The following is a 23,159-nucleotide window of genomic DNA, read 5'->3' as shown; positions in this document are numbered from 1 at the left end:
CAGTTTTTCTATATAGGCAGAATGTTAAGTAAACATTTTTTCATATGTAAAGAATATTTGTTTTTTTAATTTACTGTACACACACAGAGACTTACATCTTTGGGTTTCTTTTGTGATTTTTATATGGCCTTTTTTGCTATGTAGCACCCTTCTTCCAACTCTGCTGCATCTTGGCTATGATCTATAAAGCTAAGAATTATGTAAAAATTCCCAAGGATTTGTAGACTTCTGAAAACTGAATCTTACCATAGAAACTTAGTGAATTAAATTGCCCCAATGCTTGTGGTTTCGAGAGTTTTTAAGCCTTCTACGTAGGGAAAAAAGAAGATGACATTAAGTAAGTAGAAATTGTGCAAGCTGAACCCAGCAGAGCTGCTGTGCTTTACCTATCATTCTTCAAAAGGTTTTTGATCTTTAGATAAAACATTTGTTAATACTTTCAAGATTTCAACAAACCATCTTGAAAGATTTTCTCTTTTTCTACAGTAAAAACTTAATAATATGTAATAATTTTACTTAAGTTTTAAACTTCTTTCAATATCTGGAACTATTCACCCTAGGCATTCAATCACAACAGTGTAACACAGAAATCCTGAATCAGGAAGTAAGAGGATGAAATAAGGCTGGGGTAAATGAGTTGAAGGTTTAGAATAATTTCAGATTAATTTAACTCTCTGGTTCTCTGCTAGAAACATGAAAAAGATAATCTTTTTATGTCATTGATAGGCAAATTTTGGGAAATGCTGAATGCAGAGCACATAAAATAATTAGAAAAAGAATTAAAATATGAAAATATTCTTTCAGATATAAAATCATGTTATTGAATAAACTGAGGTTCTGGAAGCCTTATTCTCTTGCTTTTTTAATCAGTTTGCAGGAAATAGAGCAAAGCAAAGCAAACAGAAAAGAGTGGCAGGGTGTTAATTGTAACCTGATAATTAAAGTGAAGCATAGTCAGGGAACAGATATCCTCCCAGCTTTCAGCATGAAAATGATGGTGGGCAGCATCTCTGGACATTCAGCGCTGTTTTGATAACCCTGGGGAGCTGCTGCAGGGAGAGCCTCAGTGACACACAAGTCCGTGTCTGAGAACACACATTGCCAGGGGGGGAGTTTCATAAAACAAATAATTGATCGTCTTTTTTTTTTTTTTCCATCTTTGCCTTGGTGTCTGGGCTGTTGATGGATAGGAAATGGAAAGGATGAGCTCCCTTGGTGATAAAAAGCATGGGAGAGCAGGCAGCGGTTGCAGGGTAATGGCAACAGTGCCTTGTGTCAGTCACAGATGAGTACTGAGAGATTAAATAGATTAAATGAAAATAAATGTAAGCTAATTGAATTCAGTGATATAGGAGAAGAAATCAGAGGAGTATAAAATTAGGCTTAAGATGGGCATTATTATTTTACTTTTGCTTTACCCAGCTCTCATTTTTGGCTTTCCAGAGTCAGGAGCTTTTTGAGTCAGAAGTGAAAACAAAACAAGAATACCCTCTGAAAGAAAATGAACTATTTACTTGTTCTACAGATTTTAGGTTTTTTTCTTACAACAAAACAATTCTGTAGAAGATTTGCATTGTTTTAAAAAGATTAAATATCTTAAATTGAAGTTGCTTGGATTTTCTCAATGTTTTTAGTTAAGATGACCTAAAATTTGAGTGTCTATGTGGCTCTTAAAAGTCTCTCTTTTAAAGTTAAAATGTTCAGAAGTGTGATGAACTGTGAAAACACAATTGTGATTCATTTTCTAGATTTTGATTTGGTCACAGAGGTTGTGGTTAAACTCCCCTTCTCCTGACGTGACCTCTCTCACTGCAAGCATGTGTGTTTTTATGGAAGAAGATAAATTTGTGAACTCATGAGTTTGTATCCAGTCAGCAAGATGGACCACTAAACTTAGGAACAGTACAGAAAATAAAACAGGCATGAAAGTCTGAAGTGCATAATGCGGAGAAGGAAAGTTTTAAAATAATCAGAGCAAACTGAAAGAAACTGTAAGTATGTGTTGTGTTTTTCTGGGCCTTGTATTTGAGAGAAGAACAGTGAACTTGAAGCAGAGGGCGAAGGGTTTGATTTGAATATGAATGTCTGGCAGGGTCTTAGCAGCATGAAACGGATAATTTTAGCAGCAGTTTTTGAATAGAATGGTTGGGTACAAGCTGAGATAAAAGTAGGATACACAGGCCATAGCTAAGATGAAGGATGAGGTAAGGAAAAACCACAAAAGGTAGAATTCACCTGTGTGCAAAAAAGTCTTGCAGAAACATGTATCACTTTCACTCATACCTGCATCCTGGTTTGTAAATTGTATTGGATTACCAAGGGTTTGGTTGGCAAACAGAATTTCCCTCAGGCTGGCTGGCAGGCTATATTTCATGGTATCCATTTACAGGCATAGTACCTGAGGGGGTTTGGTGAGCATCTGAAACAGGAAAGGTTTTTGGGGTTGAAGTTCAGTTGAGACCTCTCACCAGATGAAGGAATTTGTAGTAAAGATGAACTTTACTATGTGAAGTCAGAGGTTATGGCAGTGTACCCAAGAGAAGGGGAAAACATAACCAACATTGTCTAGATTCAATGACAGACTTAAAAGATTTTTGACACCTGAAAGCTTGTGCTGTAGAAATAAAATATTGAAAGAAATGCAATGATTAGTGAGCAAACCAAAATATTGTGAGCAGTAACAATATGAATTATCTAGCACTTTTTCCTCTTTTCTAACAAATGCTTTTTCAAATCCTCCGTGATGAATTTTTTTCAGAGGAAAATACCATACAATTAAAATTTAGTAGGCATAGATGAACATTGAAAAAGGCATGCACTGTAAAAGACTTCGGTAATGTTTACAGCCAATCCATTTGGCAGTTAAAATACTTTTCTCTACTGCTTCAAAATTTTCTGTCAGAGGCACTTCACTTTTCTTGGTACATATAAATGTTTATTATCTTTGATTTGAAAACAAACAAACAAAAGCCTTTTTCTTATTCACATTCAGGTCTTACTCTCATTGCAGGATATTTAAAAATCTGGCATTGGCTTTAGCAGAAGAAGGAATGAGCTCTTTTTGACTTCAGCTGGAGCACTTGCAAGTTTAATAGTTGATATAGCTATTTCCAGGATCTAAGGTCTTCCATTGCTTTACAGATAATGGAATCCATAAAATCCTGCCATATGTCATAGAATGATTTTCATATTATTAATGAAGTAACCATGGATAATTTTTTTTGACTGATGAGACTCAAGTATTAAACTGATCAAAAATGAGAGAGGATAAATTAATTTATACTGTAATGAAGTGAAATTAACATTTATGATTTAGGACTGTATGCTGTGTATTTGAGAACACTCCCTATAAATATCAGTGACCATAAAGGGTTCTTTTTCTCACCTCTTCATTATTCCGGCCAATGTTGCTTATTTTTTTCATAAAGCTCTTAGAAATGGAATATATTGAGTGTTCCTCTACCTTGTAATATTGGTTTATTGTCTGTGATGCCATGCATTTATCACATGTTTATGATCTCATAAAATGGTTTAGGTTGGAAGGGACCATGAAGATCATCTGGTTTCAGTCCCCCCTTCCACTAGACCAGGTTGTTCAGACCGATATCCAACCTGGCCTTGAACACTGCCAGGGATAGGGCAGCCACAGCTTCTGTGGGCAACCTGTTCTGATGCCTCAACACCCTTACAATAAAGAATTTCTTCCTAATAACTACTGTAAATCTGCCCTCTTTCAGCTTAAAGTCATTCATCCTAGCACTGCACACCCCTGTAAAAGGTCCCTCTTATAGACCCCCCTTTAGATACTCAAAGGGTCTCTAAGGTCTCTCCAGAGCCTTTTCTTCTCCAGGCTGAACAGCCCCAGCTCTCTCAGCCTGTTTTTGTAGGAGAGATGCTCCAGCCCTTTGATCATCCCTGTGACCTTCTCTGGACTTGCTTCGACAGGTCCATGTTCTTCCCTACACTGGGGACCCCAGAGCTGGACACAGCACTGCAGGCTGGGTCTCACCAGAGCAGAGGGGCAGAGTCCCCTCCCTGCCCTGCTGCCTGCACTGCTGTGGATGCAGCCCAGGGTGCACTTGGCTTTCTGGCCTGCAAGCTCACATAGCTGGGTGAGGCTCAGCATCTCAGCCCCCAGGTTGTCCTCCCCAGAGAGAAATGTGAAATGTCCACTAATTCAAAAACATTCTGGCAACAGATTGCATTCTTCAAGTTAAATATGCTTTCAGTGTAAAGTAAAATAGATGGGAAGATCATTTAGAGTCAGTATTATTAGAATGTACCGCCAACGAATACACTTGAAACTCAGTAGAATAGTGTTACATTTTTCCCCACTAAAAATAATGAGATCTGCTATGAAATTTCTGGCTCAAATTAAATTTCAGTAAATAACCAGGGAACCTAAAATGAGTCTAGCTTGCAACTTTCCTCCCCCATTGTTTTTCAAACAGCACAAAATAATTTTTCATTCAGAATTTTGGTAAATTTTAGGATCAGGAATTTGGAGAGCTTTCACTGATCAACAAATATGTGAGCTATTTCAAAACCTGAAAATGTGTTTGTAAGTTCTGTAAATAGGAACAATTGAATGCTGAGCTCTAAGAAAAATCTGGCCAGGATCTTATGTGCCAAGTGTTCAAGAATCTTTTCCTTAAAGTGTAAAAATATAGCCTTATCAAAGCCAAAAAAATTGAAAATTATTGAGAATATTCTCCCCTCCCCCTTCATGTTTTTGTCATCTTCCAGTCTGAGGCATCCAAAACCACAAGCAAAGCAAATCACCATTTCTTGAAGTGTTTTTACATGGCATGTTGTGATGAGGGTACTGTCATGTCCCACATCAACTAGCAGTGGAACTTCCAAAATCTTACCTTATCTCAAACGGCTATTAAAATATATTAAAAATTATAAACTTAATATCAAAAATTTGGAGAAGCAGAGCTATCATATACAGATGCAGGTTAGAGATTTCTTTATCCTTGAGGTGGCTACTAATTCCTGGTTTGCACTAGGAAGCAATTTTCTTATTCTTTTTCTATTATTCTCATTAGAAATCATTTAGCTTGACAAAATGCATTTATTCTCGTTCTTTAGTATGATCCTTCAGAAAAAGAAAATATGAATGCTCTTTCATTATATTTTCAGTAGGAAGTATATTATGACTTTTATGCTGTGCATCAGATATTAGTGGAGGAGAGATGGAACTGAGGTGATGTTTGCTATATGTCAGTAGCAGAAGTTTTGATTTCACTGATAAAGGAACTGTAGTGTCAGCTAAATGGGCTTAAAGCAGGTTGGTTCAGGTCAAATGCACTGTAACTATCAGCAGTCTGAATCCCAAAGAAAGAGGAAAATAAAGCCTTAAAGCATCAGTAGCCTGTGGCTGAAGCACCTTTTCTCCAGTTTTATTCTGTAACTGTAAGCACATAAATAGGAAACTGATGGATACAGAGGCTTCCCTGAACTTTCCTATGGAATAGTGCAGGCTGAAGAGAAGATTCCTCAAGTAGAAGATAGTTCAAGTAGAACATGGCTCAATTTTTTAGAAGTTTTGCTGATTGAACCCTTGTTATTAGTAATACATGAATGAAACCTGAGAGTTAGTTTAATTTGGGGTTTTTCTAGTTTTACATAATTACAGATAAGGAACAAACTGAATCCACGGTCCAGCTTGTCCTTTAAACCTTTATTGCTAGGTTCAATAGACAGCTTTCCGTATACAGGAATTTTTGACTCTTGGAGAAAATCTTGAAATTTCCTTGAAGAGTGTCTCTGATTCTGATAATAGAACCAAACTCCTCCCATCTCTAAGGTTAAACAAGGATAGCTGAAAATATCTGCAAGGGTGTTAATTGTCCTCTGAGGATCTACAGAGAGAAAGACTGGAAAAGAGTATTGAAGAATGGGAAGAATTAAGTTCTGGAGTTGAACATATATTAAATATACTTTTATTTTGTTTCTTAAAACTTTTGGATTATCAGTTTAATGTTTTGGAGCTACAGTATAGCCACTTGTAGATTTTTTTGGAATAGAAGTGATAAGGATGAAACAATAAAGACATGGAATCAGGGATCTTTTAGGCAGAGTAAAGAGATGGAATTAGAGCCACTCACTTTCCTGATTTGTTACTATTGTCCTTCCTTTTAGAAAGTGCTTGTATGCAGACATCAGGACAGTAAGTCTCATATAAGTTAGATCTGGTTACAGTTCCTTATACTTGGCTTCAGTCTGTCAAGTGTCTTTGACAGCTTTTAGAAACTTTAAATAATTGTGAAGGAAAATTGAGCCATCAACCATCAGTACGAAACAACAATGCTTCATTTTTGCTGCATGTTTGCCTATAGGTTTTGGAGCCATATTTTATGTGTGCTTTGTTTGATTTGTGGAGATATTCAGCTGACTAAGGAAAATCCATATCACAACTTAATAAAAATTTTTCCTATTACACTTTGTTTTGCAATTAGCTTTCACAGATTTTTGTTGCAGGAAGCTCATTCATACAGCCTAGTTTAGATTTCAAATGCTTGCCATGTTTAGACAGCAAGGTTTAAGTTATTACAGAGATGGGCAGTAGTATAAATCTTCTGGCAGTGATCTGCTCTGGCATATTCTGTATATACTATATATATTTGCATTGTAATAACTCCTTTATTAATATCGGGGGAAATGAAAATTAAATCAGCATGAAATCTGCTTAAAAAAAAGAGTAAGATTACTTCCTTCAAGGGTCTTTCATCACTATTTCAACAGCTAGAAATAGTATGCAAGATGTGGATAGTATGTGTGGGAACAAAGGATATTTCATCCCTTACTGAGATCTTCTCAGCTTTGGTAACTCCAAAACTGAACAGGACCTTTGTAGCTGCATTGTTTGATGATATTTCCATAACATTTGTGGCTGTCCAACTTTGTTGTGAAATAAAAGTCAGGAAATCTGACTGAATGCATTGTTAACTTTCAAGAGCCTACATTTTACTTCTGCAAAAGCCCTGTGACATTTCAATCTGTAAACGTCCTTGTCCTTAAACTGGGGCAGAAAGAGAGGGACAGGAAAGGAGCCTAAAGTATCACTGTAATTTAAAGGTTTTCCTGGAGAAGATGAGTGAGGTACTGTTTGGTCTACCAGAAGCTGAAATCAAACAAATGACTGTTTTAACATGTTGGGCATGATTTCATTCCATCATCATCAGTCAGATGGAAAACATGCTGACAAGCTTTGAGTGACCGGTGACAGGATCCAAGGGCACTGTGGTCACAGCATGGTTAGCTGGCACAGCAAGGCCACCTTAGATAACTAGTCATGCTATTAGAGTAGTGCATTAATTTGTGAAGAATTAACATTAGTATTAATTATGAGATTTTAAATTATTTTTTTTAATGTCTGGCTTTTCTAGAATGCTGGGTTTAGTATTGTATATTACATTTGCTCTTTTTATTACTGTATTTTAGAGTCACATTCTGTTAAGTAACTACAGATGGGTGGAACTATAGGCAGAGTTATCTGGCGTTTAATGCATAAGGAAAAGACTATCAGAAAATTTACTGAATTTATGATGTGTTTCTCAACAATTAAATATTGAAGTAAAAAAGGAAACCATATGTTAAAAATTATTGTAATTTTTGTACTTGTACATTTTTGTGAAGAAGATGATTTGTTTCCTGATGATATTTCAGAGATTCTTGTAATTATTTTGTGGTCTTTTCCAGCTGCCCTAATACCAAGCTCCTTTGCACTTTCCTCATTCCATAGGTGCTCTAGGGAATACTCTGTTTCACAGCAAGCATGTGCCTCCCTGGCTGTACTGTGGAAAGAAGCATGCATTATGATTTCTTTTGTAAAGCCCATGCATTTGATCGTGTAATGAGGTCAAGATGTCCCTCATGATACTTTCATAGCGTGATGCCAATGACCTGATATGCCCTAGAAGAGAGAAAGGGGTAGTTAACTATTTATTAGCTCTCTCTATAAATGCAGCAACAGATTACAAGCAGTCACCACATTGTTAAAGCAGTCTCAGCTGATCATTCAAGCCTTTTATTTGTGCATAAAAGTAAGACTGGAACATTTGTAGTTATCCTTTCCTAGACATCCTCTTCAGGTCTCTCTCTCTTCTGGGAGACAGAAGCAGCATGGGTTTTGGCCCTTGGCTTAGACCTGTGATATTTCTGGCCAGTTTATCTCACCTTTTCTTGTGATGCTGTTTAAAAGCTGGTTCAACTGTTTTTGCTACTGCTGTTTGTTTGCTTAACTGATCCTTTAATCCTATTCATAGCTTCTGTTAGAGGGTGAGGTCCTCATAATCCTTTTGGGCAAACTTGTTTTCATTTTGTTGTCTTGGCTGGTGTCCATTCAAGGGTGGTTACTAGCCATAAACATATGACAATTTTTAAGATAAGTACGGGGGCAATAATTGGAGAACTTTTGACTTTGAATTTTACTTTTCTGGTAGCAAATATGAGCTCAACAAATCGTGCTGCATGGCTTTGTTATTGTACCCAGTCCCATAATCACATGCTTATGTCTCCAGTTAAAGGAGGGTAACATAAACCTTCTCATGGGGGCTTAGAAATCTCTTTGCAGACAGAAAGCAAAGTATTAGAGGATTTTACAAGAGGCCATGTTTACATATCACATTGCTACTTTGCTGGCAGTAGATCCAAATTAAATAAAGGTTCCTAGCATTTTAGAAAATATAATATTTTCTCTAAGAGTGGTTGAATTAAGAATCTGAAGCTTTGCCTCCCTGCCTGACAAGCTGGAGGCCCTGAGCAGTGTCATTTTCTGCTAAGAGGAAGGAAGTGGAGTTGACAGGAGCTCTCCTGACAGAGAGCTGCTGACCACCAGGACATGGGCTGTTGGTCTCTCTAAATGCAGTATTTCTTTTCCCGGGGATGCATTGTGAATTTCAAGCTTTGCTCTTTTTCCTGTTTCTAGCATGCAGGCTGTTGGCAGTGTTATACTTATTGCAATTTTGTTGTCTTGGCAAAGAATTCAAGTGTTTGCATGCCTCAGTGGACCAGTGATAGACTAATAATATGTAGCAACAGTAAATATTTTTTTTTTTTTTTCTACACTGAAATCATGTTCCATAGGTGCCATGCTGGAAAATGAGATCAGTGTTTGATCCAGTTTGATCCACTCTGGTAGCTCAGTTGTGGATATGCTGCTCTCAAGGGAGAGAGCTCCTGAGTACAGGAGAGAGAGAGACAGAGCCCAGGGACACCCTGGCAGTTTTAGCATCACAATTTTCTCAAAGGAGTTTATCTTTTGCCTGGAGAAATATCTTGAGCCATGACTGTGATTGTGGATTGCTCAGGCTTTGAATGCCTGTGTGTGCCCCAAATTATGGAGAGCTCACCTTCAGATGATCTGATAAAATGGTGTTGCAATATTGCTGCATGAGATGCACACTTCTGAACTACTGATGGTCCGCATCAGCACAGAAATATGAGGTCCCTCAGTATGGCCTGCAATCAATTTCAGTTTTCTGGGTAGCATTAGAAAAGGAAAAGCCCCAGAGAAGCCAGGAAAATCTATCTTGTGTCAAAAGCTATACACGTGCAGAAACTCTTCGTACACCTCTGGAATGGTGCATTTCTTGTGTGTGAAGCTTCTCTTCCTAGAGCAAACAGCTGGTTAATGGAGACATGTGTTTCTCCAACTGAACTTCAATGCCAGTTAAAACTAGCATTTTTTTATTAAGAATAAAACTGCTACTTTTTCTAGACAATTTTTTGCGGCATCAGAAGAATTGATGAAAGATAGTAAATGTGTAAAACTGGTAAGTTATAAAAATTAAATAATGAAACATGCTTTTCAAAAGCTATGAAGGATTACAGTTTGAAAACTATTTATTATACTTGATTTTTAACCTATTTTTTTTATAATATATCTCAATGTTTTTTATGGTGGTCTCCCTTTTAAAAATAATCTGAAAACCTGGTGAATTTTGCCATAGCTATGTACAAATATTCCTCTTTAGAACATGAAAGTCTTAAATGATTCGTTATGGTCAGATAATAATTTTTAAAAATTTATTTAATGTAATGCTTTATGAGATTTTTAGTTTAAGAACTAAGGGCAATTTGACCAAAAAGGCCCCCCCAAAATCTTGAAGGATCTAGGTGTATTACTCCTGGCAAAGAATAGAGGCTAAACCACTGATACACTACAAACGATTTCACACCAAAGTCTGCCCTAATTGTCCAAAACCACAAATTAATTCCCTTATCCAGACTGAGATCCCTGGGCACCAAAAAAACATTGAATCAAGGAACTGAGGCTGAATTTTTCAAAAATTAGTAAAAGCTCCTATTTTTTCACTTCTGTCTCGTACATCAAAGGGATCCATTGAGCTGCAGTATTGTGAAACTAACCAAAAATATACCCCAATGAAACTTCATTTTTGGGAAGAGGAGACCTAAAAGTCTGTGGGATTTGATCTCTGTGATCCTCAGGTAATGCTGAGGGGGATCAGGTACAATGGTATGAATTTGTTGTTAACCCCCTAAGTCTGTGTAAATATTAATTTAACTAGATTAAAGGTATGATTGACTTTATCAGCAGGCAAAACCAGATCCAAATATAATAGGCTAGCCCTATTTTCTACCTGCTGCAGATCTGGCATTGCAGGTGATACATGGATTGAAGACAGGATTGAGTTCTGTTCGTCTATCAGGCTTAGTCCTCAGCCTTAAAATGTGTACAGCATGGTAATATTGCATGGCATTTGACCCCTCCGCTGGGATCCTGCTGAGGGTGTGGCAAGGTGAGTATCCCACAGCGTTACTCAGGAATAACACACTGTCCTGCTTGCTTTGGGTTATGTTTTTCCAGGTTTGTGTTTCAAGTCATGAAGATAATTGGAAAACTACAGCTGCACAGGATGGAGCTTGCTGTGTAAGCAGAGGTCTAAACACTGTCTACAGAGACACCTAGATACCAGGGTGTGCGTAAGCAAAACTGCTTAATTATGGACACAATAACAAACACATCTGCAGGGAAACAAAGAATTCACTGCGAGGAAGTGTCACTGGGATATAATCTACATACATTAATTGCTAGGCAATATTTTCACATTATGCAAATAGCTATACAAAATATAAACACGCTATAGCCTTTTAACGAGGAGCTAAAGGCCTAAGACACCTCATAAAAGATTCTGACAAACACCATTTAAAAGCAATTTGCCTCTATGCTATAATTTTTAAGATCCTTTGTATTATTAGGAAAATTTCAAAGGAACTGCAGTCTTTGTTCTTGGATGTCTACTTTTCAGGAGCATGCATGTAGTTTTCTGCATGGCCAATCCAAAATGCATGAGAGCTGTGATTATTCAGATAAGCTGATACATAAACTGAGTTTCAAAACTTTGAGTGATGAACTATTTGATTTTTCTGTATTTACCTTTTCTTTTCAGTATTCTCCTCTGATAAACTAACCTTCACTACACTTGTGTTATATCCCAGCCACAGACATATTATGTTCTAGCAGACACAGCTCTTCTGGCACTAGGCAGCATTTTCACCAGTTTAAGCTTCTGGATGCCTCTCAAATCTCACTTGAACAACATATGGAAATCATACTACAACTAGTTATATTTTTTGGATATGATTTTGTAAAGAAAATGTGTTCTGTTTGAAACTTGGGGTGAGGGGAGATAAGGAAAACAGAATATAATAAAAAAGACACTTCTAACTTCTAAGCTTCCCTATTCTAATTCAGCAACTACTTTTTTTACATGCAGCAAATCCTTTTATTGGTTATTTCTTGTTCTTTAATGACTTCACTACAGGGTTGCATGGGTCGATAGGAATGCCTTCTCCAAAATCCATTAACATGGTTCTTGACTGAATGCAGTCCAGGCATGTTAATCACCATTATTCTTCAAGAATGTCAGACCTCTCGAGTTTTCTATATGTGAATTTCATGTCTGAGAATCGATATGTGCCTTATTTATACACAGGACTGAGTACCTTGCTGGAAATCATGGTACAATATTAGTTTAAAAATCTGCTATAGCAAATATGATCAAGATAAAGAAATTTCTTTAATGTTGGGAAAGAATTATATACTGAAATTAAAATTATAGTATCATCTCTGCATTTCTTATCTAGGTGATAGTAAAATTCAAAGAAATTTGAATTATATGTCTCTTCTTTTACTCCAACACATGCATATTAAAGAGAAACTTTTTTTGATGTGATTGCATCAGGAGAAAAGATATAGCATGATTGATGCCAGTGGGGTTTGACAAATAGCAACTCTACAGAAATTATACAAAAATTTCCTTCCATATTTCCTCTCAACTGTTCTGCCACTTTGATGAAATGGTAATCTCTCTAATCCATTTCTCCAGCTAGAAAAGCTGTTTCAGAAACATACCCTTCCCTGCAGTTATTACCATGATGGAACATTTATTATCCAGCAAATGAGGCATCACACTCTCTGATAATTCTCCTAAAAAATCTTAGGGATAACTGCCTTCTATTCTGCATATCAAAGATCAATTAAAATGTGAAAAAAAGCATTGTATATTCTGCACAAAGCAGAATACAGACTGTTTCACTGATCAATATCCAGTGCAGAAATATGTTAAATTTCTGCCTTGTGCTGAGGGGTGGTTGGGCACCCCACTCACACCCTACACCCGCAAGGTTGTGGAATGTGCAGTTTTGAATTATTGTTTTCACGTACAATTTTTCAATTTTGCCTTGAAAAATATGTCTGTACTGCACTAAATGATTGTGGCTTTTGGCCCTGTGTTTTCCTGGGCTGTTAGGGAAGAGTGAGAAACACAACTGTAAAAAAAATGTAGTACCAAAAAACTGATCAACCAACCAAAGAAACCCTTCCAAAAAATACCCCTGCAAAAATCACCAGTAGTCTTGTACAAAGCTAGTCTTTGCTTAACTACTTGCTTTGTTTTACAAAAAGGTAAATCACAAGGACTAAATCAACATAGGAGCTCTAAATCCACCATACTACTTTAATACTTTAATAATAATATTTTTTGTTCAGTTGCTTATATTTTTGTTTACTCAGCTTAAAAGCAGGTGAAACTAAAGGTATTCAAAAGACTTAATTTTAATGTTAGGTGGTTTTATGTATTAAAAATAAAGTGAAAAGAGATTTTTATAAAATGGTCTAAGATTAATGTTAGAAAATATTTGCTGAGTGATATGCGTTGTTTATCTGCCTTAAATCCTATTTTATTTTATGTGTACACACATAAATATATATGTGTGTGCCTGCTATATGCAAATGCATTCAAGTATAGAGCAGGTACTGTTAACTTTGACCAATATCTTTATTGCTTTCCTTAGAATATTCTGTGATTTTTTGCTCTCTGCAAGAAGCTTCAGAAAAGTTTTTGTGGCACTGTGTAACCAAAACCTCACTGAATTACTGTTCTGTCCAAGAGAAGTTTTCAAACACAGTTGAATATTACCTTGAAAATGCAATTTTTGAATAGTAATGATTCTTAAAAGTCTTTGTTGTGGATTCTCTTCCTTCCTATTTCTGATCTTTAAAAATAAATTTCAATTATATGGACCATTACAGAGCCATAATTACATCATGAGAAAATTTAGGTTATTCATTTTTTTAACATTTACTGCTGCCCTTTCTTTTATTAAGCTAAAAGAAAATAGAAAATTCTTCACATTTTTTCTTTAGCAAAAACAATAGGTGATATGGTGTTTGTATTTTGCCCACTTGCAGGTTGCTGTTTGAACATTTGTGCACCACCTCTTCAACCACTATATAAGGAACCACCTTGCATTTCATTCTTGCACGTATGTAATGATTTTACAGAATTTGAAAGAATGTACCATGGATGGAAACAAGATATGCTCCTGAAGAAATGTTTTATTCTACAAAACTTGCCCAATTTGAGCATTTTCCAGGTAAAGGATCTGCTTTTTTCTTTATTTTTATTATTTTTTTTTCTTTTTCTGAATGTTATTTGTTTGCTTTAAACACTGTAGAGTAAGTGACCTAAGAAAAGCTTGCTGAGTCAAAAATTATTTCTCCCAGAGTTATTTGTGAGAAGGGAACAATACCTAAAATAGTAACCCACTTGGAATCAAATCTACCTGAAAATACCACAAATATGTGATTTTTTTTTTCTTACATAGTAGGAAAAAACCCCCAACCTAATGATCTCCAAATAGTTACCATAGTAACTCATGTTATGGTATATTCTTTATGGACATATTGCAACATAGTATTCATAATGTGTTACTTTTTTCAGACCTTATGCTTCTGGTTGTTCAGGTAACATTTGCACAGCTGAGTGAAATGCCAGATCTTTTCACTTGTAGCAAGCTAACATTTCTCTATCCTATCAAAAAGTGCAGAATGATGTGTTTTTGAGAACACTATAAAAAAATCATAGGTTTTAAAAATTATATTTAGAAAATCAGTGTAATACAGCAAAGCAATGCTGCTAATTTCCTTTTTTATCCCTGCCATGTTTTATGGGCTGAAGGGCAGGGGGATAACGCTGCAACCACAACGAGTAGTGTATTCCTGATCTGCTGATGGAAGGGAATGGCACTTCATTAAAAACTCAATTTAAACTGCTGAAAAGAAAGCAAACAGAAGTATCACATGACTGGCTCTACTGTAGTTTTTCATAAATGCTTTTTAATAGTGATGTGAAGATGTAAATTGGTCTGTAAAAGGCAGACTAATTTGTTAAGCTTGTGTTGATGGAATTTCAAAGTAATTTTATCTTTCAAGGATAATCTTCAGACAACTATTTACTGAAATAAGTGCCTATGCTCTTGGTAAAAGCAACGTTCTCTTCCTTCTGCTTACATTTTGAGGCACAAAGAGCATCTGGACACTCTATTGCTAAAGAACAGTAGTGAAACTTGGTCACCTGGCTTTGCCATTCTCAGCCAGGGGCCAGAGTAGTGCTCTGTCTCTCACTGCTCTCCTCCTTTTTATACAAATGCTGTCTTAAAAAAAATTAAGCTAGGTGTTGCTATGACTGCAAAAGAATACCATTGAATCAAAGGGAACTGTCTGCACATCCAGGTCACTCTGAAATGCTTTGTCTTTGAAGCTGATCTCACATGCACACCAAATTGAATATTTGGATATAAATATTTAGACACTTGAGTTGATTAAGTTTACTTAACACCCAAGTATTTTTACTTGTTATCTAATTACCATGTTACACAGAACAAGTTTTTCAAATGAGGTTTTCCTGCCAGCAAGTGCCACTCTTCCCAGACAGGAGCTCAGCTATCAGTTGATATTCCCTTTTCTGCTTGTCATTTTCATCATTTGGCACCTGTAACTATTTTGAACACAATTTATGTCATTTATACATGACGTGTGTGACACCTAAATGCCACAAATCATGCATATGCATCATGGCTGCCACAAATTTACATCTGTAATTATCTATACTTGCAAACTGTCATTGTTATGAGGCCTTGTTGGAGACTGGCTGAAGAGCATGACATATTTCACTCATCCTCTACATGGAAACTACATCTTGTTCCATAATTTTTTTCTGTTTGAAAAGTTATTAAGATATTTTAAAATAAAAATTAGTTAACAATTGACATGGATGAAAAAGAAGTATTCTGTGTGAGGCGTATTTTTCCTCTCTGCACTGCATTTTATTTAACTGTGAATAGACTTTTCAGAGAAGATATTAATATTTTATTGAGAACAGTCCTGTTCCATTATTACTCTGACCATGCAATTATCCCATTAATGAGCAAAAAAGGGTGTTTCCCAATATAGATTTCTTTTTACCACCAACATTTACATGGATTCTGGTACATCCTGTTGATAAATATTCTTGTAATTCTTTCTTTTTTTTTGTATTGGAAAAGAAAGCAATAATCACTCTAGTTGTAAAGTGTCCAAACCTGGTGGTTGTGGTTGTACAGATCTAAGATTTTCCTGCTATGATTATTTTTTGTAAGAAGACAGTAAGTTCACTCAGAGGTAGGAAGGTATTTTTGCTCATTCACTGTCTAATTATTGGCACAGCTTCTCTACTACAAACAGATAATTTCTGAGAGGGAAGGGAAAACTTTATTTATAATCCACAATTCTTTTGTTAAATTGTCACTATGTAATGATTCAGTTCCAAAATATCTTTAAGTTGTATGTACAGTCTCCTCATAATGGAAACACATTTTTTTCAATAAAAAATGTTGATGTTTTGGATCTTTTTCTATCACTGGATGCTGTTTATACTATTGGAACTGTGATCTAAGAGCTCACGTACATGTCACAGGCTCTCAGTCCAAGTACTTTGAAACATACTCAGCTAGGATCCTTGAAGGGAAATTTTTGTAGTGCCTCTCTGCTGTGTGCATCATTACTTTTTTTAATGCTTGCTCTTCCTCCTCCAACTCCAGTCTTTGAAGTGCCGTGTCTCTGTAGCCAGCTGATAGAGTTCATAGAGATTTTGAGGCTGGGAGTATCTGCATTTATTTGGAACATGTAGCTAGCAATGAAGACTCTTAACAGCCATTCTAGAGCTGTTTGAGAACTGGCTGTTGCCAGCTGGTGTCATTTTCTCATGTGCTGGTTGGTGCTACTTATTTTTAACACCACTATTTTCTAAATGGTAAGAGCAGAACAAAGAATTGGTGAGGGTAAACATCACTGTCTACTTAGAAATTTTGTATTAATAGAATATTAAATGTTAAGGAAGGAAAGGCTAGGGGAAGGATTAAAAGGGGAAAAAAAGGAACCAATAAAATAATTGACTTGAAATGAAATTTAATCACTCACTGGCTTATAATATCCGTGCTTCACACACTCCAAAAAGACAAAACAGAAAATGAAACACTGTGATTACAGTTGCACAAATGGAAATAAAAGCCATAAAGAAATCAGAAATTAAATCAGTATTTTAGCTGTACATAGGTATCTCTTTCCAGCTGACTTCTGACGCCTGATGTTTGCCTGTGCATTCCCAAATAAGCCATCTGCCAACACCTGTTTTGGAGCCAGTTAACTTGTGTGGGACTTGTGTTTTTAAGCCATTGATAGGGACACAATTGAGAGGTAGGGTTTGGTTGAGTTTTTTTTTGGTATAATAATTCTTCTTCTTGTAGTGACCAATATTTCAGTCTGCATACAAAATTGCTGAGCTTCACTGACAGTAGTGTTTTTCCTCCTCACCACAAGAGGAGTTCTAGTCCTATGTGAAGTTGGAGAAGCCTTTGCAGAGTTTGTAGAGATCTTCCAAGTGAGTCTTTGAAGCTGTCGTTTTGTTGTGTTAAAAGAACACTCATAAAAAAAAAAAAAAGCTGCAGAAAGTGTTTAAGAAAGCACATTAATTCTCAAATGAAACTTTGTAGAAATGCTTAGCAGCTGGTGTACGATCTGAAAAAGGTTCTTTCTTTTATTAGAAACACATAACATTGGCATTCCCACTACTGCCAGAAAAGGTTATGCCAATATGAAGCAAAGAGAAGGAAGGAAAGAAGATTAACAAGTTTCCCAGCTTTCCATTTCTACATAATAATGTGACTTGAAGAAAAAAAAAAAAAGAAACTAATGTTCATTATATAAAGGGAAATACCTTTTGCATCTTTGTTTCTCTAGTTCCAAAACAGATTGCAAGATTTTTGCTCTTGTGAAGGAGTTTATTGCTGCATTTTGGAAAATGGATCTGCTAATTGAAGTCAAGTACCTGAATGGTGGCCTTTTTAGGTTTGGGAGAGCAGAACACAACAAACAAACCAAAACCCCCGACCTTGAAGATTCAAGGTTTAACTTCCGTTGTAATAATTTGCCTGGTTCTGCATTTGTGGTCATCCTGACCTGTTTGGTAGATAAACAGTAGAGATTCACTGACCTCAACTTTGACACCTATGAAACTGTTACAAAATCTAAAATTTGGAATTGCAATAGGAAAGCATGCCACTAAAAACTGTGCCTTTTACATGTTAGATATGCAGATATACATTTAATTTCATTTTCTAATTTCTTATTTTCTTTCCACTTTTCTTTTGTTGTGGCACAACTGATGAAAGCCAAAGTGTAAGTTTTTACCTCAATCAAATCAGTTACCTGATCTTAATAGGTCATCTATACTAATCTGATTTTTGTGATATAAGTCTAGTTATGCTATCATAAAAATCATGGAGAGCATTTCTATGGTGCTTCTTCCTGTGATGTGGAAAACAGCTCCTTTTTTGATCTTGTCACTAAATGAAAAAAATGCAGTATAGATAAAGCCATGTGTATCTTATATAGCCTCATTTTTCTCTGAGTTTATCAATCTCATTAGCCTTGTCACACAGTTACTTATGTCAGTTGATTACAAACCACCACAAACATAAAGAATGGAAACACTACCACTATTCTTGGGTATAAATTATATTTACATAGGAATCTCCTTTGTTTTCCCTTTGTTTCTCCACACACAAAGACATCCAGCCTTGCAGCCTGGGGATCCTAAACATGCTGCACGGCAAGGGCTTGGGGAGAGAGAAGAGGATGAGGAGGAGCTGTGAGCCTGACTGGCTTTATTCCAGGGAGACTGTGATCAGTAGTGGGGAGAAAGGAAGGGCTTCCTTCCTTTATGACTGTCAGGCTCTTTCTGTGCTTCAGATCAGGTAGGATTACTCACACTCCTGCGTTGTTATATGTGGTCTCGGGACCCATCACTGAATTCTTAAGGTTCAACTTTATCTGCATGTATTGTGAAGACTTACTTGAATACCTCTATTTTACTTTTGCTGCAGACCAGTTTTTTTTTTTTTTAGTTGCAGCTACCTTCCACTCTGTTGTCAATTACTTTTTAGTTAGATTTGGGCCCAATCAGCTCAAATAGCACTGCCTTCACTTAGTCACTTAGATCCAATTTAGCTACCTCAAGAAGTGACTATTAACATTAATCACGTAACTAATCAGCACCTTTTCAGAATGGCTGAGTAGAGATGGGAGATAGAATGTTCCTTCCTGAAGGCAGATGAGTTGGAATTTTTTGGCCAAGCAGATAAAATCCTAAGATTACATTGTCTTCATTGGTTGCTACGTAAAGTGAGACGGGAGATGAAATTCTGTGACCTTTTAAAAACGGGCAATTACAGTTGCTGAGAAATTAGCATACATGAAATCTGTGTAGAATTGCATAACTGAAGTTGTATGAATGATTTAACATTGATACTACCATTGCCCTGCTCATACATTTAGCACATATTAAATTTACTGTAGATCTTCTAGATTTTGCAAATCTGCATGTTAATCTGAAATTTTTTTTTATATTATACCTTTAGTAGATAAAATGAAGTGTCAGGTTAAATGAAGCAGTAAAATATTTATTCTAAGCTGTTGATGACAGCATCAACAATGTATTAGGAACCAACCCCAGGAAGCACTGACTTCTGTCCCATCTACTTTAATGTGAATCTGAAATAAGCCATTTAAAGGTAAGGGATATGTTAATAGAGTTAAGTCAGTGTAAAATTGGCATGAAAAGAGGATGAAGATGTAATATTGAGTCATTGGTTCAGAAAAAAATACAGAACTCATTATATGTAAAAATTCTTATGACTGATGCATGACATCTGCTTCCAGATGCAAGTTGTTCCTCTGATCCTTTTAAACCAACCACTGGGACATCCTTGTATTTTGTGTACTTGAATATTCATGTCAGGGAACTGAAAATATTTGGGTGCTAGAAATACAAAAGAGCTATTTTTGGGAGTTATCCCAGCAGTTCTGAAAGATTATTTAAACTTATCATGGTGTTCCCAATATGGATAAGGGTATTTCCTTAGTCAACTATACTTGGTAACTTAATATGACTGCTCTATTTTCTTTTCCATGACATGGCATGGAAAAGTGTTAAATATTTCAGGTTGTGCTGAATGGATATAGAAAGTCACAAAATTGGCAAATGCATCTCAATATAGTATGACATGAATTATTAGAATTTTAATGCAAGAAAGCACAAACTCCTGCATATCCAACTGCATCCTCAGTGCTGTTTGATCCTGGCTATCTCAAAATGTCTATAGCTATATGCTGGGTCAAGTCACAGAAGTAAAACTCCCATTGCAAGGCACTGTCTTCCTGCAGGCCCCTCCTGCTGCAGGGGAGTCCCATGTACCTCCTCCGTACATGTGCCTGGCTATGGCTTGTCCTCACCTCTGGCTCCTGGCCTGAGGGTTGCAGGGAGGCTGTGACTGCATTCATGTCCCCTGTAGCCCTGCAGGAAGGCTACAGGTGGAATCCACTTTCTACACTTCACCTTCAAATCCTCCTGCAGCTTCCCTGGATGTGCAGCCCAAATTGAGATCTTAATATAGCACCCATGTGCAGTTATTAAGAGGGGAGGGCTATATATCCAGGCTTCTGTTTGACATTTCTATAGCCTGATGTGAAATGTACTGCTTGCTGTAATTGGCTGATAAGTGGAGAAGATAGAAAGTGGTCTGGCTTGACTGCTACAAAACACTTCATGATTATGTTGCATAGCTCACCTCTTTGTTTGCTGTATCACTGCATCATGATTATGATTCTAATTAGTTTATTTTAATCACGATCAATACACCAAGGAGAAGCATCAGACAGCTAATATGATTTATTACATATTCCAAGAGCATTTGTCTCAGATTTGGCATTTCTGCTATCTGTCTCCAGAATGCCCCTGCCTGCTTGACAGCAGCCTGTCAGTGCTGCTATGATTGCTCTATGCAGTGACTTTAACTGCCAGCTTTTCCTGCAGCCTTGGAGAGTGATCGATCAGCACTACAATCGCAGCTACACAGAATATTTTAACACTTGCCTATGGCCCTGCCAATTATAAAAAGATGGAGTATCAATGCACATTGCAATCTGGTGCTGTAGCACTTAAGCATCAAACAAAAGACAAAAAAGTAATCAGTGGTGACCGCCTTTATGAATATCTTTCTCTTTTGAAGCTTTTTTTCTTATAACTGATGTTTTACACATAGCTCTGGAGGAATATCAAGAGCTGTCTTTGTAACATTAAGGATTCTTGGAGGTACTGTTAGTACTGAAGTAGTGGTAAGGAAACACAGTAATGCTAAAGATTTTCATAAACTGTCTTTCAAACCTGTGAAGTCAAAGGTCAGGTGAGGTGGTGGGTTATTATTATTAATGAATATAAGAGCAAGGGGAGATATTAAAGTCTCCTTCAAAACATACAATATTTTACAGCTGAGTTTCAAGGCATCTTATTTTCCTGAACCTCTAGTATGGGTGACTTGACCCTGGTTTTATTGATTAAACTTTTATTCTTCCCCAATGAATAATTTAAATTATGAGCTGTAGTCTGGCATGATTAACAGGAGTGTAGGAGAGATTTTAAAGTAATACACTGTATGCTTCTCCGACTTCATTGGATTCCTCTGTATCGCTGCACTCTGGGTTGAAAACCTTATTTGCAACTTTGTAATTTGATTGCCAGTTCTGTTCAAAGCTTAATAACAGATTTTCACTTTTTCATGCAGGAGGAGGTTTGTTATGGAGCTGGTTTTGGTTCCCTGATTCTCCAGTCAGTCTCCAACTTTACTGGAGTTTCTAGTCTGTGCTCATAGTTCAGCTCACCTAACACAGGTGATTCAGATGTGCTGCAGTAAAACATCTCCCTGACCTCTCCTTTTCCCTGAATGCAGCATGTAACAGTCCTGTTGGATGGGGAAAAGGGCATGGCCCTGTTTGCCTCAAACACTATTGCAATAAGTTATGTTTATCACAAGGAATTTTTATATAGGGGGTTTATGATGTGGGAGGATGGATTGTAGGAGACTAAAGATAGTGCTGAAGGCAATCTGGCCCCTGAGGAGTTGCAGCTGTACTAATTACCAAAGAGTAGGAACAGCCCTGCCCTTAACAGGGCACAGCTGTGTCCAATAAGGGTGGGCCAGTGAGGATGGGTTTTATAAAAGAGTGGCTCAGCTAGTCAAGAAGAGGCTTGGAGTTGGTTGGCTGGACTGGGAGTAGCAAGGGTTGGGCATTTGTGCTAGGGATTGAAAGGGTCAGGTGTTCATGTTAGGGACAGTAAGGTTAGTATGTCTGCTAGGGACAGAGAGGGTCAGGCAGTTGTGCTAGGGGTGGGAAGAACTTAGCCAGCCACGTGGAAGAAAGAAAAGGAGTCAGTGTTGCAAGGAGCTGCCTGTGAGAACTCACAGAGAGAAGGTATGAAAGTTTTACAGTGGAATGATAAACTGATGGTCAGTCAATTGGTGCCAAGCACCAATGCTGATAGTAGGAAAATGCAATAACCTGTAGATTTGTATTTTCATAAAACTATGCAGCGCAAAAGGCTCAGATTTGGACTGCGAAGAGTTTTTAATGTTGCACATAATGGTCATTATACTCTCACTAATGTCCTCAGGTGCTCTTGCAGGTCCCACTGATATGCCAGAGCATTAGTGTGCAAGTCCTAAAAATAAGTGTAGATCAATATAGTGACTGCATGAGTATATTTTATACAAGAGATGTGTAGGTGGCACTGAAAAACAATCTCAGATTGTAAATGGTATTCAGAGATATGACTTTCAAAATGTTAAATAATAAAGACTGACAGCAACAACAAAAGAAAAAACACAAAGCATTTCCCTTCTACTAAGCCATAAACTGCAGCAAAACTCAGGAAAAGGGCCAAAAATAATTATACCGGTTCCCCAGGAAACAGGTATTTTTAATTACAAAGCTGTATTAGCTGGCTAATAGTCCCCATGGTGAAGTTGTACACAGGAAATTGCCTGTTGCAGTTGCCAGGCTGCTGCTGCAAGGTCTGTTGTACCCCTGCACCAAAGGGCCTGCAGTCTTGATACCTTGGGCTTTAGCTTTAATATTTTTCAGATTCTCTGCTTCCTGGCATGTAACTCTGAAACTTCACATTAGGTGTTAGTAGGTTCTCTTCACGGAGTAGTTAGACTAAGCAATTCCTTCCCAGTGAGAGAATCAAGGACAACTGTTACCCAAAAAGCATTAACAGTGCAAAGAGAAGGGAGCAAGCCCGTGGGTTGAGACTTCATGACCTGGAGCTGAAATTGGACAATTGAACACAATATGTAGATGAACCAAAAAGTATAAAAGTGTAAAAACTTGTGACTGGGATCCATCTTGGATTCAATCTGGGTGTAGCCCTGGCCAGGCTCTTGTGCTGCCCAAGGTGTATCCCTTTAAGGCC

This window comes from Taeniopygia guttata, chromosome 8 (assembly GCF_048771995.1).
Source record: "Taeniopygia guttata chromosome 8, bTaeGut7.mat, whole genome shotgun sequence".
In the NCBI taxonomy this organism is placed as follows: Eukaryota; Metazoa; Chordata; class Aves; order Passeriformes; family Estrildidae; genus Taeniopygia; species Taeniopygia guttata.
The sequence above is the reverse complement of the archived record's forward strand: the minus strand, read 5'-3'. Positions refer to the sequence as shown.